Raw genomic sequence first — 15,652 nt, 5'->3', positions numbered from 1 at the left:
GGCGCGGCCGACGTCCCCGCTCCGGTAACGCCGGCGGAGTTGCCGAAATGCGTTATTGAGTGCGCACCGCGGAGCTGGAAGAGTTAATTCACTGGATTGATGGAGAGGAGTGGGCGCCGTCTCTCCCCTTGTGCTGCCAGGTGTGCAGCTCGGGTGGTCTTCGGCAGGTGCAACAAGTGAGCCAGGGCAGCGTCTCCCCTCCTCCCTGGTTTCTTGGCTCTCCTCCCCAAATTCCTCCTCGGCGGGTGATGGTCACAAGGACGGAGCCTCGTTGCTTCGCACATGGCTGTCAACATTTGCGAGAAGTAAAATGTGCTGGAACAAGTGAGACGTACAGTGTCGCTAACAGCTTTCTGCAGAAGACAGAAGTCTCCTGGCTAACATATGCTTATTTAAAATACAAGAAAATGCAGTTAGAAGGGAAAATTTGAAAAGCCTCGTTGCTTCGTTAGGATTTCACATAGGTGCTTGGTGGCTGTTTGCCCCCTGACATTTACAGCAGGGGCACAAACGCAGGGGGCTAGCCTTCAAGGAAAATCATGCCCTTCCAGACCAAAAATATGTGCTCCTTGGTGGAGGGCAAAGGACAGGGAGCTCTGCTTCCCTCCAAAGTGTTCGAGTCTCACCTCGGGGCAGAGACAGCAGCTGCAGTTGTTCAGCAGTTCCTGTCTCCATCTCGGGCCATGTTCCTGAAGGCAAGGAGGCATTCAGATAATTCATGAAATACCTTTGTATCATCCTGAAGTCTTCTGTGTACCACTGGCAGGACACATACCACAACTGGGAAGCCCTACCCTAGGTTATATATGTGTAGACGCTACATTTTTCCCCCTTTTTTAGATAGTCTCCCCAGTTCTTTAGCTACTGTGACTTTCTCAAAAGAAGTCTTTCTGCACCACACCCAGTGGAGAAATCCCATCAATGAGCCAAAAGGCTTATGCTTAATCAAGGTACAGCCCTTACAAGCTGCGCATGGACAGCCAAGATACCTAAGAGAGGGTTTGAGGGAGATTGAAACGAAAGTCTCTATGTAATCCTGGTGCTTCATGGTTCCAACCAGGAGCCTCACATTCCCATCTCGGCTACAGAATTCAGGATTTCAGACACACCAAAAGAGACCTATTAAAGAGGGGAGAACATGAGATGCGAAATCAGAGCGCCCTTTTACTTCACAGCAAGGCATATCTCTTAAGGTGTGGTCTGGCCTCTCCTGAATCAGTCAGGGATGGGATTCGAGCCTCCAAAATCTCCAAGTAATTTTGTGGGCTGCAGAGGAAAACTAGAACAGGGACATCATGGAGAGACCATTCCTGGAACTGAAACCAAACAAGCAAAAGTCTCAAATTAACTGCATTATTATTGAAGCAATGCTTGACCAAAGTAAGTGAGAAGTTCCAGTCTCAACAAATATTAATGGCTGATGAGTTTTTGGTAAACTGTGGGAGCATCTGGAAATGATAGCCTTACTGTAGAGATAAACAAGTAAGGAAAGAATCACTGTAATTCTGCCTGACCAAAAATTCATTCACCAACTCACAAGGTAGTGCGCTACCACAGAAAAATAATCCAACATGTAAAAAAGACACGCTGAAACACTTTCCGGCACCATCCCAAGCAGTTCAGGTTAGACTCTAGAACAAACCCACTGGTCTAAGTTTTCCAGAAATGCTCCCTGTGAGAACACGGAGAACGGCTGTCTCAGGTGTGCACCAAAAGGGTTTTGTCAAAAGCCAGGGTGACTACATGGATGCAATAAAAATCACTGCAAAAGGACAAGGTATGACCCAGTCTATTTCAGGCAATCAGCATCTCTAAAGCCACTTTTGCTGGTGGTGTAGACAGCTCCCAGGAATCCGTGGCAGCTTTCCAAGAATTTTAGATGCTAATTAGCACAGTTTTGCAGTACAGTCTGTTCAGCAAATCCTAGTCTTAATAAGTCCCAAAATGTGACTACTAATAGCGTAAAGAGCCCGTGCCTGCAGCCCTTACACATTCCTACTGACACTGACTTGAATTGGAACCCTTAAGAAATCAGTGGGAGTTAAACGTGTAGGACTCAGCCCTAATTAACACGAATAATATCTTCTCAAGCTCAGTGCATATCAGCTCTTGAGCTCGTTCAAATGCCCCCTTTTCTACTACATTAGAAACATGTTACTGCAGTCTGACTTCTCATGTTCTTGCACCTGCTTCTGCTTTGGTCCTCCTTTGCATTCACTTCCTAGAGGCGTTAGGTTTTTTCTTTATAAAATCAAACTTCATAATTCGGTTGATCTGTCAGATGCTTAATTAAAAAATTAAACATTTCACCAAACTTTTAGTCCTTTCTCTTAAGGGAACATGAGACTGAGGCTTTAAACGGCATTTCTGCAGGTGTTGTACGAGGCAAGATGTTCTCTCTGCACTCCAAGCCTAACTCCAGCTACGTTGTCCTGCTGTTGCAGCACACATACTAACTTGAAATGAAGAAGGCTTTATGCCATCTATATTATCTAGAGACTTGGGATTCAGCTAGCAACTATTCTGTTCCCTAATCTAAGAGTAATCCCAGCAAACAGCAACAATAAAAAAGGAAGCGTTGTAACCGCGTTTTCTTCTCCAGACAAGCCTCCACTAAAGGGCAAAAAAACCCAAGTTACAACCCACAAAACAAGGAAAATCCTGTGCAGTCACTGCTGTGCTAGTGCTGAGAAGCCAGAAGTGGGTCGGGTGAATTAAATAGGGGATCTATATCCTGCCTTCTGGGGTTTCTTAAATGAAACGTTTTTGTCAGATGAATCACACCTTCACACCATCCTTTTATTTGCCACTCTATTTGCGTTGCAAAGCATTTTGCTTCCTTCTAGTATTAGGGAAACTGGATAGGAGAGGAAAGATCATTGTCTATCTAAATCACTCTTCTGCTTGAGTGTTGCATCAGCATATTATTTTAAATGTTAGGCCCATCATTTTGGTTTAGCAGGTACAAAATGTCTACACCTACTCTTGACAGCACTGCAATATTTTTCTTAATTTCTTAGTTCCCACAGCTTGCTACACCTACTCCTTGAATATCATCAGAGTGTGCCAGTAGAAATCTATTCAATTTCTATTCAGATTTATCCTAAATGGAAATATGTGAAGATTTGTACTGGACGTATGGAAAAGAATTTGCAAGGCTTTTTATAACTGACTTCTACTTACTTAATTTTAAATGAAAAAGCAAACTGTTGCCATTGGTTGCCACTGACTGATTACCAGGGCATATGACCATTACACATTGGTTAAGTGGGCAGAGACTCTGGAATTTATGGTGTTCACCTGAATGCTTATTGAAGCCAGGGTTAAGTTAAAAGGCAAAGTTATTAGCCTCGGTACCTTATTTCTTCATTTCAGCCTGCTGAGGTCAGTTGAAGTCTTTCCATTTGCTGAGCTGGGCAGAAGGTCAACGCGTAGTCCTACAAAACAAATTAAATATTGGTAACTACCTTACTGTCATGTGCTTCTGCTTCCGTTTTGATTGGATAAGGTGAAAATTAATCATCTGGCCAACAACAGTAAGCTAAAGCCTAACCTTATCGAGGTGAAAGCAACAGCAAGAGAAATGTTTGCAGGCTCCATTTTACCTGAGCAGCCTGAAGTTGGTATCTTCTCTAAGGTAGTCATGGAGTCAGTCAATGACGACATCATCCTAAAACGTGCAGGTGCCTAAATTAGCTAGGATGCATCATCCTTACCTTTCTCTGATAACTAGACACAGAGGACAGACTAGCTTAGAGTAAACTCTTATTATTTCAGGTGTTCTCAGATTAGTTTTACTCTGAGAGCTTGCTCATCTTCTGCTCAAGGTTTTTTAATATTCTGCAGTCCTCCTTCAACTGCTGTAGTGCTCCAAAGGGCACCGGGGCCATGTCTCTGTGTGACGCTTTCCTATAATATTTATGGCACCATCAACAAAACATTGATAACCAGGTGCTTCAATGAACTATTTTGTTGATTGTTGTATATTCCTATAGGATTTCTAAAAGAAACACTAAAAGTCTGAAAAGGGGCAATAATTGTTTTTCATTTTCCCATATAAGAGTCCAGAAACTGGCTCTTCCCAGTACTCACTGTAAATGAAATAAATGCACTGAAAATACATTTCATAACAGAAATAGCAAGTAACATCCCCATGTGAATTTGGAAAACAATTTCTGAGATGAAACCCAAAACCCTTAAAGATCAAACACTGCAGTTTGATGATCCTCTATGTCTTAAAGTTGCTTACGCACAAGACAAGTTATAAAGTGTGTTTAACGGAGGTACACCAGTCCCGTGTATTCTTGTTTCTGCTTGGGAGACCAGGGGCATCAGTTTTGAAGCCAATTCACATGTGGTCCCTACATAAGTACAGAATCAACCCCATAAAAAGTATACTGTTTGACAAGGATCCTCACCAGGTGACTGACAGCTTCACTAGAAGCCTTCCTTCAGCTAAGAAGACACTTTATGTGGGGACACACTGTCTAACAAAGCATGAGTTTTGCAGCCTTTTCCTAAGTTTAGAAATTTATGTGGTCTCTCTTTTCTATGTGACCTCCTATCTCCACAGCAGTTGAAGGAATGAAATTATCTTCAATTCCTTTCAATATCAAAGTTAGTTGAAATTGGCTACTTGGATCCATTGCTAATAGGGGACATTTACAGACACACACAGAGACAGAGAAATTATGGTCATACAGAAATGATACTGCTATGTAAACCCCAAGAGATCCCTTCAGCTGCTCAATATTAAAGCAGTGTTCAGTACGGAAAGGATTTCTTAGAGGTTCTACACTGTCACTCTCATATATTATTATTATTATATTATATATGTCACTCTCATATATCTCACTTTATACCATGATTTTTCTGTTGGGTATACAGTCCTGCTTTGATTTCTTGTGCATTTACTGCAGGTGGCATTTGGTGTATAAAATACCCATCTGAGACAGCTGCATCCAAATGTTTGCTGGGCAGCCTGCTGGTGAAGTCAGCGTTTTGTGTCATGGGAGAATCTAACTTGGCACTGTATGTTTTAGGATCAGGTCTGTTATGATTTTTCCTAACTGATCTTGCACAGGCAAGTGAAAAGTCACTGGATCATTTAAATGGATTGCCATTTTGAATTTGAAACAGGGAGTAAGTGCACTGAGAGTATCACAAATCTAAAAATAAACTCCTATATGAAAAAATAATGACAGAAAACCACCTTCCTTTTGATAGCCAGAGGACTACCATCTGTTGCTGGGAGAGCAGATGTAAGCCCACTTCTGATAGCAATCTCCCAGGAAAAAGGAAAGATTCTCCAGTTAGCTCTCGGGATGAGCATCAGATTTGTTGTCTGAAGGTGGATACAGGCTAAGTATTTGCAGATGGTCTCTCTTTTTTTTTTTTTCCGTACAATTCAGAATATCTCTGCAGAATACAATACTTGGCAAATGGTCTCTGCCTGAAGTGAGTTTGTAGTCTGGTCTGATTTTTTCCAAGTACTGAAGCGTAGGCATCTAAGGAGAGAAAAATGGCACAGCAATGTGGTCTTGAGGCCAGGCAACATAAGCCACCCCCTGGGTAGCCACAGGCATTCAAGCTCCCCTTGTGCTGCAGTATTGCTAAGGAAGTGAATAGCAAGTGTCCCTTACCAAAGCAGATTTGGAGGTGACAGCTGTCTTCCCAAATAACTGAGGCACAACAGCCCATGTCTAATAGAACTAGTGAATCAAACACTATTTCTTTGATTTTCACACACTTCTTGGATTGTTTTGATCCTGTCTCAGGGAGGATATTCAAAGGGGCATGGGTAGGAATCTACAGTTTACTGCAAACTCTCACTTTGCCCTAAGAAATGTTTCTCATCAGTAAGCAATAGGTTTGTCTCAGTAGTTTTCCCAGTTACACTTAGGGCTATAACTGTCTATAGCTCTGCAGTTTTTCCTGCCTTGTCACAAAGCTATGGTTTTTCTGCATTTTTCTAAGTCCTGAGTTGGGTACCAGCTGCATAAACAGGCATTCGTCATACACATCAGGCGAAGAAAGAGAGAACCAAAACAAGAAGGATTAAGGCAAATGTTATTTCATGAAAATAACACAGTAAAAACCAAAGAATATCTCATTACTATCAATATACTTTTTTAAAGCAACATAATAACCATTTGTGGTTGGAAATTTCTGTCAGAGGTTTTAAGCCTCTGGTCCTTAAGGAAAACCTGGCTTGCAATTATGTCCTGTTTCTCACAGAAATAGATACTGAAAAACTATTGAGCAGTTCGTCCACTCAAGTTCTCACATTAAATAAATACATCCATAGGGATAAAGGATTTAAATTTTTAGATCTGCCAGTTAATTTTTCATTCTGAGCATCCTTAGTTCCCATGTCTCCACCCAACTTACCCCTAAATCCAAACTTGGCTGTGGTTTTCTCCTGCCAGCAGTGACCAGAGGCAAGGCAGTGCCCTTCCCTCTCCTGCTCAGAGTGCAATAGCACTGGGAAATAATTTGCCTCCACAAAACCTCAAAGGAGCCATAATGCAACAAAAATCACTTGCTATGGCACGGCTGATTCTGGGACCCCACGCAAGGATGTAAGGCTGTTCCTGGGAACAAGCCCAGTGTCAGAGACTACGTCTTTTATACAGGTGATGCTTTTTTGCTGAATCACTCCAGTGTTGGATCAAAATTGTCCATTCATATTTAAGAGGGACTAAAATATCTTCTGAAAAGATCTAAGGAGAGAAACTTGCTGCAAAGGACGCTATGCTCTGTGAATGCCCCACAGCTGAGGCAGCGGGCAGCATACGTTCTTCAAGCTCACCACCAGTGAAGCCGGAAGCCAGTCCGGCTATTTTTTCCCGTTACTCCCAGTTCCCCTTGAAGTCAAACCCCAGGGAGAGGATGACATTGGGCTATACCTATGTTCTCCTCAATGTGAGATGGAAACGTTTCTTGCTAATGATAGCATTTTTTGCCTAATAAGACAACCCATTTTTACCCACCATTATGAAAAAGCAGGGGTTGAGGAGCAAATATGAGTAGCTACATTTTACCTGAGGTTGGTTTGTCAGAGATTTCTATCATCTTTCAAACCGTTTCACAGCCTGTTAAATGAGCTGAGACAACACTTCATGTCACTGTTAGCATTTTAAATTATAAATACTGGTGACAATTAATAGCATCTCATGTTTTTACAGACAATATAATGTGGAAGAATAAAAATAACTAGTTCTGCCTGGGTGCACGGAGGACTTACACTCATGCACATATTTACTTGCTTATTTTAAAAACCAGTTTGAGTTCTAGGAAGCTATTTCTAGCACTTGGTTCTAACTGTGTGTTTGTACAGTGTCCTCAAAATGTAATCAGGCTGTTTAAAGAAAACCCAACAAACAGCAAGTAAATTTTTCGTAACAGGTTCTTTAAGCAGCTAATGCAGACCCAGAGGGGAAGTTATCCAAATCTGATCTAGGAAACAGAGGATAACCTTTTTTTAAGATAATTCCCAAACACATTTGTGCAAACAGTGTTTGTGCACTGAGGCTCGCAATAGGCAGTTTTAACCAACAAGTTAAAATCTCTGCTTTCTCTTATTCTTTCCCTATTTGGGAATGTCTTCCCTAACCCCGTCCATCAACAATCTCTGCAACACCAAGTCATCTTGCATCAACTTACATATATAGGCATTAGTTTTTTGTGAGGGAAGACGCAAGCTAAAGCAAGCCACTACCTACCATGAAGACCATTTTTACTTCGTTTATTCCATAGTATGGACGCTCACTAAAAGTGAGTGTAAATAAATAAAATAAGACTCACTTGTCTTATTTTTAAAGATGCCCCTGCTCTGTCATACAGTCTCTTTCAGACCTGTATCAACTTCCATCTTTAAAACACCAGCCCAGGAGGAAGCTTTGAAAGGCACGAGTGGTTTGTCACTCCTCAGCTGCCCTTTGTGTTGCTCAAAGTCTCTCCCCAAACGTACATCTCTCTCCACGCTTTTAGTGAGGGACATGTTCTTTCACACACATATGTGTGTTGTTACATCTCCCTGCGACACTGACAAGTACACACTCTTGCTGAATTGATTTAAACAGCCGATTGGCACCATCAGGCACTGAGACACCCAAAACTTTGCTGGCAGCTGTCATGCAGGCAGTACACACACTCCTAATCTCAACAGGTTTTTCTCATCACCACCTCAGATGCACAAATTTTTAGGCATTCCTTCTAAATCATCTTACTACGTGGCATCACTGTGTTGGTGGAGAACAACTACATCTTTGACCATTTTAGGGGTAATAACTTTCATACATAATTGGCATCATATTGGTTTACGTGCCGCCAACTGAATTTTACAGGCAGTCATCTTGCTGGTTGGCTAGAAAGTCATCCATAGCAGACAGGCTTCTCCAGGGCACGTCTCTGAGGGCTCAGATTTTTGTAAAGGACAAATCATTCTCTTGCTGCTAATGGTTTCACCTCTGAGCATTTCTAAACTAAATTTCCTGATCTAACCAAATAGCCTGAGTTTAGGATAAAATGTTTCAACAGAGAACAGGAAGCTGATGTTGTGCCCTAACTCGAATCCTGGGTAGCATGGCAGCTTTCATGTAAGCTTTGGAGAGAAACTGCAGGGGAGATTTCACATGCCGGGAAGTCTCACCTGAGTTTAACATAGAAATTAGTCAATCTGGAGATGGGAGCAAGCCCCATTTGGATGGGATCAGTTTGGGCTCTGTTCCTGCTCCCTGTGGGAGGATCCTTGGCTGCAAATTATATAAAGTTAACAGCCATCTGGGGGAACGAAATCTGAGGAAAAGATAGAAAGCACCACTCCACAATACTATTCTTTTCCTTTGGTGAAGACACGTCCTTCCACTTTCCAGCCTCACATGGAGGTAGAAGTGTCTACTCACACAGCCTTCAAGACCTACTGCCTGAAAGACAGACGTGTATATGAAAACATCTGGTTTGGGGAATCTTCTTACATATCAGCTGTTACTTATATTTCAAATTGTAAGTGTTCCTATGTTTTCATTGCAGATGTGGTGGTGGCAGGAGCATAATATTTCCCAAGGACTGAGCCATTTACTTAATTTTTCCAAGGATATGTATCTGTTCAAATTAGCTAGAGCACAGTGTTGTCTGTTTGTTTTCTACCTGCATATATATCTTTAGTTCAGTGGACTTTTTAGCCCCTGTAAATGAGAATGTCATTGACTTCAGAACCTTCTTTTGAAAAGACTCTGCTTTGTGCATAAAACCATTAGTTGAACCTGCTCACATGCTTACAGTCAGTGGCTTCAAAGTGGTAAATATTAAAGATGATCCATCACCTTGCTCTGAGCACTGCAGATTTAGCAATTGCAAACAGTAGCATTCATTATAACAGCAAAAATAAAATTGTCCTTTGGAGGACAATGAAGTCATGCCTCATTTTGCACTACACAAGACATTGTTTTAACATAGGCCATTTGGCACAAAATACCAGATGTAAATAAAAGCCCATTTCTGCAGCAAGCTAGCACCTAACACTCCCACAAGAAGTACCGTTTAGATGAGAGCAGGGCTGCAAGCAGGGACAAACGATGCCTTGCCTTCACACTGGCCCCATGCACTCAGATGAATTTCACTCTGTGTGTCTAACACATTTCTGTCCTTCACACATGCAACCTGTTGTGGAAGAGGCAAAGGGCTTCAGAATGGCTTTACAGCCATGCTGCTTTTTGTGTTCAGTTTGAGCTGTTGCTTGACTGCGACATGAATACTGAACATTGCCAGCGAAGCTAAAACACCAGAGAGAACCAGGCTCTTTCAACTCACTAGCGCTTAGGAACTAAAAAGTGCTCTATACTTTCCTTCTAAGTCTGTCCCTTCATTGTAGATCATGTTCTCCTACTCTTCATCATACAGAAAGCCTGTTGGTTTAAGTGAGCCTTTCTCCAGTTACTTTGAAAGCCCCGTTAATGCCCCCCATTCAGTGTCCTGCCCAGTTGCAGGAACCTCCAGCTTACCAGTCATTCTCCCAGGACAGCAATAGCTGATCCCCCAGACCTTTACATGTAATGCAAACTAGAAAATGAAAATAGGAAAGAGGGGGAAGCATGAAGGAATAGAAGCAAATTGTCCGTAAACATCCAATAAAATCAATAAACATTTAGATGGCATTAAAGATGCCGGTCTGAACTGTCTTCTGTGTTCCTATGTGGTATTTGGTGTCTGTCCTGGTAGGACCAAGTAGAGGCTTTGCCTGTTTGGTTCGGTGTTGGTTGTTGGTGTGTTCTGCTTTGTTTTCATGTTTTGTTGAGTTAGGCTATACTTTAAAGGCAGATTCCTGACAACTCTGACATGAGCTGCTATCACGTGGCCTTTAGTGGACCTTTTGTCCATAAAAGAGGTGAAACATAGTTCTGCCATACTTTCTCCCTTCTGCAGAAACGCAGTTTTCTCCTCCTCAGCATGTTCCTTACAACAAGGGTACATCTTTGAAATACGTGTACCAGCATAACATTCCCACCCGACAGAATTCCCCACTTGGTATTTGTAAGCAGATAAAAACACACTGATATCATCTTCCTTGGCACAAGGGATCTTTAAACAGGGCTAAAAAATGATCCACCCCTGAACATGGCCACTTGCTGCGCTTTCCCTGTGATGCTGATATCTCTATTCAAAGCCAAGCACAAACCCCAGGAGAAGGGAATACCTTTGCTTTAAAGGCAACTAGCTCTCACCTCCTTGACAAAAGATATTGCTGCAAAAAGCAGTCCTCTCTGCCCCCAGCACAGATGTCACGGATGCAGCAGAACAGGGGAAGGGGAAACACAGCCCCACTGCTGCCCGCAGGGCTTGGGACCGCTTTCCTATGTGCTTGGATATGGCAGAGGACTGAATTTGCTATCACAGCTTAACGTTTTTCTTTTTATGTCTCTGCTTATGTAAATTAAAAACTTTTAAAACCCCTGTGCATAGGATTAGGCACCAAAGCAGCTAATTAGTTATAGATGGCAATTCTCACTCCTTTTACGGCCTTTTTGGGCACTTTTTTCAGTTGGGAAATCAGTGTGATTTACTTCACACGTAATTCCTTAAACGTGGAAGGCATGTGGTATGAACTTTTAAAAGCAATATTCCTTACCATCCGGTGTCCGTTGTAGAAAGAATGCTATGAGAATGAAATAGCTTGAAATTCTGCTTTGATGGCATGCTTTATCCTTTTCTTTCCTTTGGAGAAAATGTCTATATTTTAATAAGTCCCAATGAGGAAAAGGCTTCGCTGTAAGGAGAAAACTTTCTTTAAAGATATTCTGACATGGTTTTTGCTGTCTTTCAGTCTCTTTTTTTTGAGTGGGGCAGCTTCTTCCAAAAACAAATGACCCCCTTTCTGCTGCAGATTGCGTCTCATTTCAGAAGAGCTCTAGGAACAGCTATTGCTGTACATCTCTCTGCTCTGTTCTGGTTTGTTTCAGTGCATAAATCTGGTAGCAAAATCCCACAATTGACACCTGAACGGGAACTCACATGCTGCACAGAGCTGGCTTATGCCAGGCCACTCATTGCAGCCATATAAAACATCCTGTCCCAGCTGAAGAGCCATGCTAGGTTTGTCCCTTACTGCCACCAGTGATGTCCTGACCCCGTTCAGCTGCTGTTACTTGTCCCTGAGTATCAGACCTTAAGGTCCTAGTGCTGCTGCCAGAGGTGCTGCTACACTGTGGAAGATTTCAAAAGGCCACCAATGTGAAGAGCAGGAGCGAGACAGCTTTGCTAATAGGCTCCAGCTCATTCTTGTGCACATTACAACTTCGAGCTTAGACTTTCATCCCCTGAGGAAAAAGCATTGGAAACTCAGTATGTTCCTCTACCCCTTCAAAATAAGCACAGTACAGAGTAACTCAGTTGGAAGGCAAGTCCCTCAACTTTTCCTCTGTCGAGAGGTGGTAGTTATATTTTGTTTATCTTCCTAACTAACTGAAGTAACGGAGGTGCCCCTGCCCATGGCAGGGAGGTTGGAACTTGATGATCTTTAAGGTCCTTTCCAACCTAAACCATTCTATGATTCTATGATTCTATGATTTTGAGGAAAAATCAAGACGGCTGAAAGTGCAGGCCAGACCCACTGCTGACACTCCTCCTCACCCTGTTCTTCTCCTGTCTTTTGGAAAACATGCCCACAGCCATCTCACACCTGACAGCTCACCAGGTACAGGCTAAATGATGCAAATCAACCCAGAAGAGAACGCTTTGTTCTCTTTTTTCCCCAGAAAAGCATGCAACAGTAGGGGTAGAGAAGAGGAAAGCTAAACAAGTTTCTGGAGTCAGCTCCAGCCAGGGGTTACCCATGGGAACACTAATGAGTTTGAACAGTCTGCAGAAAGGCTGGAAGCCATTTGCAAACTGGGTGGGATAAGCTGCTGCAGGACCACAACCACTCTCACAGCGTGCTGCTTCTCTTGTTGCTGTGACAACAAAACTAATTTGAAAACAGACTTGATTTTTTTTTTGTAAAGTATATTGACTTTCGTTGATCAGATTGAAGCCTCCCTGAAAGAGAAGATAACAACTAACCAGCACCAAACAGTCACCCAAACCCAATACGTGCATTCATGTTCTCCTCCTCCCCATTCGCTCTCTTTGCAAGCGGAGTGCTACTCAATCAGTATGCTAGAAATGCGCCACAGAAAGTCTCTTTCCTACCAGGTGGGTATGAGCGCCCATGGCAGTAAAATAAACTTTGTTGTATGTTTGATGTATCCTGAATATATCTGCATGCAAAGCTAATATAAATCCCAGTCTAAGGCACCACTACTGTAAAAGCCACTAAAATACTTCTTTCAAGTTTCTAACATCTTTCCTTAGATTTTACTACTCGCTTGTTACTTCCTCTCAATAAATGGAGAGAGGAGATGGTAAATATTAAATACAGGTAAGTTTCAACAACTGAAATTATCATGTGTATTTGTGGTTCACACTCAAACCCCAAGAAAAACATGGCACTTCCCAGAATACAAATTAACTGAGCTGAATAAGCATATCTATTTTGGGTACAGCTTTTACAGGGGAACGGGGGGACTGTGCTACTTGCCAGAGCCAAACTCACAATCCCATCTGCATGCAGTGGTAATGGATGTGCAGTTGTGTGCATCTATCTTTATATACCCATATATAGTTTAGTAAAACTTCCCCAACAGAAACTCTGTGCAGATTCATGTCTTCTATAAACCAGCTAGATCACACAAAGAAAACCTGGGTGGGGAGTGCGGGCATGAAGGGTAGAGACAAAAATTTCTGACACCCCTTTTCAAAGCAAACCAGTAAACAAACAAGTGAAATCAGAGGCTGCTGAGTGCAGCTAAAGTGATCATAGTGAATCCAGTTCTGCACCACATGAAAAAGGCCCCCACAAACATGTCAGCATCGCAAGCCTGAAGGGAAAATTGGCTGCAAGTAAAAACAAAACTGCCTCACCTATTTTCCTTGTCTAGGATGAGAAAAAAAATCAGAAGATAAATTAGGGTAACTCTGAAAAGCAAACTGATTTTATAAAACTCCTTTTTCTAGCCACCTTCAGGAAAGTAGAATTATCAGCCAAACAAAATTTACTTCACTTTTGAAATATGATTTTTAAACTTGTAGGAACCCTCAAAATAGGAAGAGGTCAGATAATCAGTCTCCACCCAAAACCAGCAACTATGGGACCCGGTACAGCAGATGCAGATCACTACCTGAAAAAAAAGTTGAATATTCTGAATATTCCGCCTTCCTTGCAGGACCAGGCAGGTTGGTACATGCTGGTTTCATTTAAGTAACTTTTATCCTTCTGGAAATCTTATTGCAAAGTGTTTAAAGAGATCTTGAAAGAGAGAGATGCATACAAATAAACTGGATAATGCCTCCCCAGCGCTTGGCAGAATTTCAGAGATGAGTCATACATTATGGCTGTGTAAATTTGGGCTTTGTCTAAGTGATAATGTTAGATTCTACCCACTCCAGATATAAATCACAGGGGATATAGCTCAGACATGTAATGGTTGATGTATGTCCTCCACTGTAAAATGCACACTTACTGATATATCAAAGGGATACTGCTCCTCTCCAAATGCTGAAAGAACAAGAACTACACATCCAAATGGGAGCATCAGGAGTAGTTCACTGAAGAGATGAGGAGTTGGACCCCAACCCAACAAAACAAATATTTAGAGTGCAAGTAAACCCTGAGAAATCTTGAAAGAAGAATTGCTCGTGCTAGATGGTGGCTGGATTTCAGGTCTAACTGAAAAAAAAACACATAGCTTAGGCTGCAGATCAATGGGCTCCTTCAAAGCCATCAACATTTTCTGTTCCCAAGACCATGAGGGCTCTTGTTACCATCAGCTGAAGGGGGCGGGTGGGTGTCAGCTCTTCTAAATGTGGATGAAGCCTCAGGTAGCATCCCACTAGGTTAAGTTCACCTCACTTGTATAGCATTCATATACATCTTTGAGCACCAGCACTGAATACCTTTCCCTGACGAGGAAGAGAAGGTAGGAAGGCAGTGGGCACAACAGAGAGAGATAATGGATAATAGAGAACAATAGCCAAGAAAATAGCAACCAGCTCAGAGTCAGATCCATACATCTATCAGGTCCTGCCAATGTTGGCCTCCTTCAAAGAAACAGTCAGAAGCCCCAAATTTGGAGGCAGGCACAGTTCACAAATATGCCCTCCTGACCTCCCTTCTGATTTTTGGTACTGCTTGATGACAAAAGAAGGGAAAAATCACCACATTTAGACAAGGTAATACAGGACAACTAACTCATGCAAAACATTGCAGCCTGGATGGTAGCCCACACACTTTAAAGATTAGCTGAAGCTCTGAAATGCAATTTGAGTAACTTTCTTTGGTGTGCCATCTGGTGAATCATTTACTGGGAATGTCTTAATCACATCAAAAGCATCTATCAATGCATGAAGATTTTCTCAGTGTTTAGGACTCTGCCTGTATATTGCACTCAAGGAACAGATATATTAGTACAGAATTAAACTTTACCGCCGTGCTTTCTCCCACAGTAATAAAAAAAGTCTGCAGCATATTACCACTATGGCCTCAAGCACTAGATTTTAGAAGAGCAGTATTTCATTATTACCTCAAAAAGGCCGCTACTCTACAATCAGCCTTGCTCATGTTTCTGAAAATTTGTAAAAATAGACACACATCTGTGGTATTAAAAAAAAGCTTAGAAGCATATTCCCCTATTGAGGGGACCCATTGACAGAATGCTCTAAGGTCAATTACATTGATGTAGATCTAGGGTAGATTTAGATCTAGGGTAGATTCAGACTAGATAGAAGGACGAAATTTTTTACACTGAGGGTGGTGAGACACTGGCCCAGGTTGCCCAGAGAGGTGGTAGACTCCCCATCCCTGGAAACATTCAAGGTCAGGTTGGACAGAGCTCTGAGCACCCTGATCGAGTTGAAGATGTCCCTGCCCGTTGCAGGGGAGGTTGGACCAGGTGACATTTAAAGGTCCATTTCAACCCAAACTGTTCTACGATTCTATGACATCTGTTCCTCATCCTCAGAATGGAAATCCTATTACTACTGATTCTCCCTCCCTAAATCTGAGGCTAAATTAGGGTCATACGTACAGCCCAGCCCCGCCCCGGCCCGGCCCGGCCCC

This window comes from Charadrius vociferus, unplaced genomic scaffold, assembly GCF_000708025.1.
Source record: "Charadrius vociferus isolate BGI_N301 unplaced genomic scaffold, ASM70802v2 scaffold738, whole genome shotgun sequence".
In the NCBI taxonomy this organism is placed as follows: Eukaryota; Metazoa; Chordata; class Aves; order Charadriiformes; family Charadriidae; genus Charadrius; species Charadrius vociferus.
The sequence above is the reverse complement of the archived record's forward strand: the minus strand, read 5'-3'. Positions refer to the sequence as shown.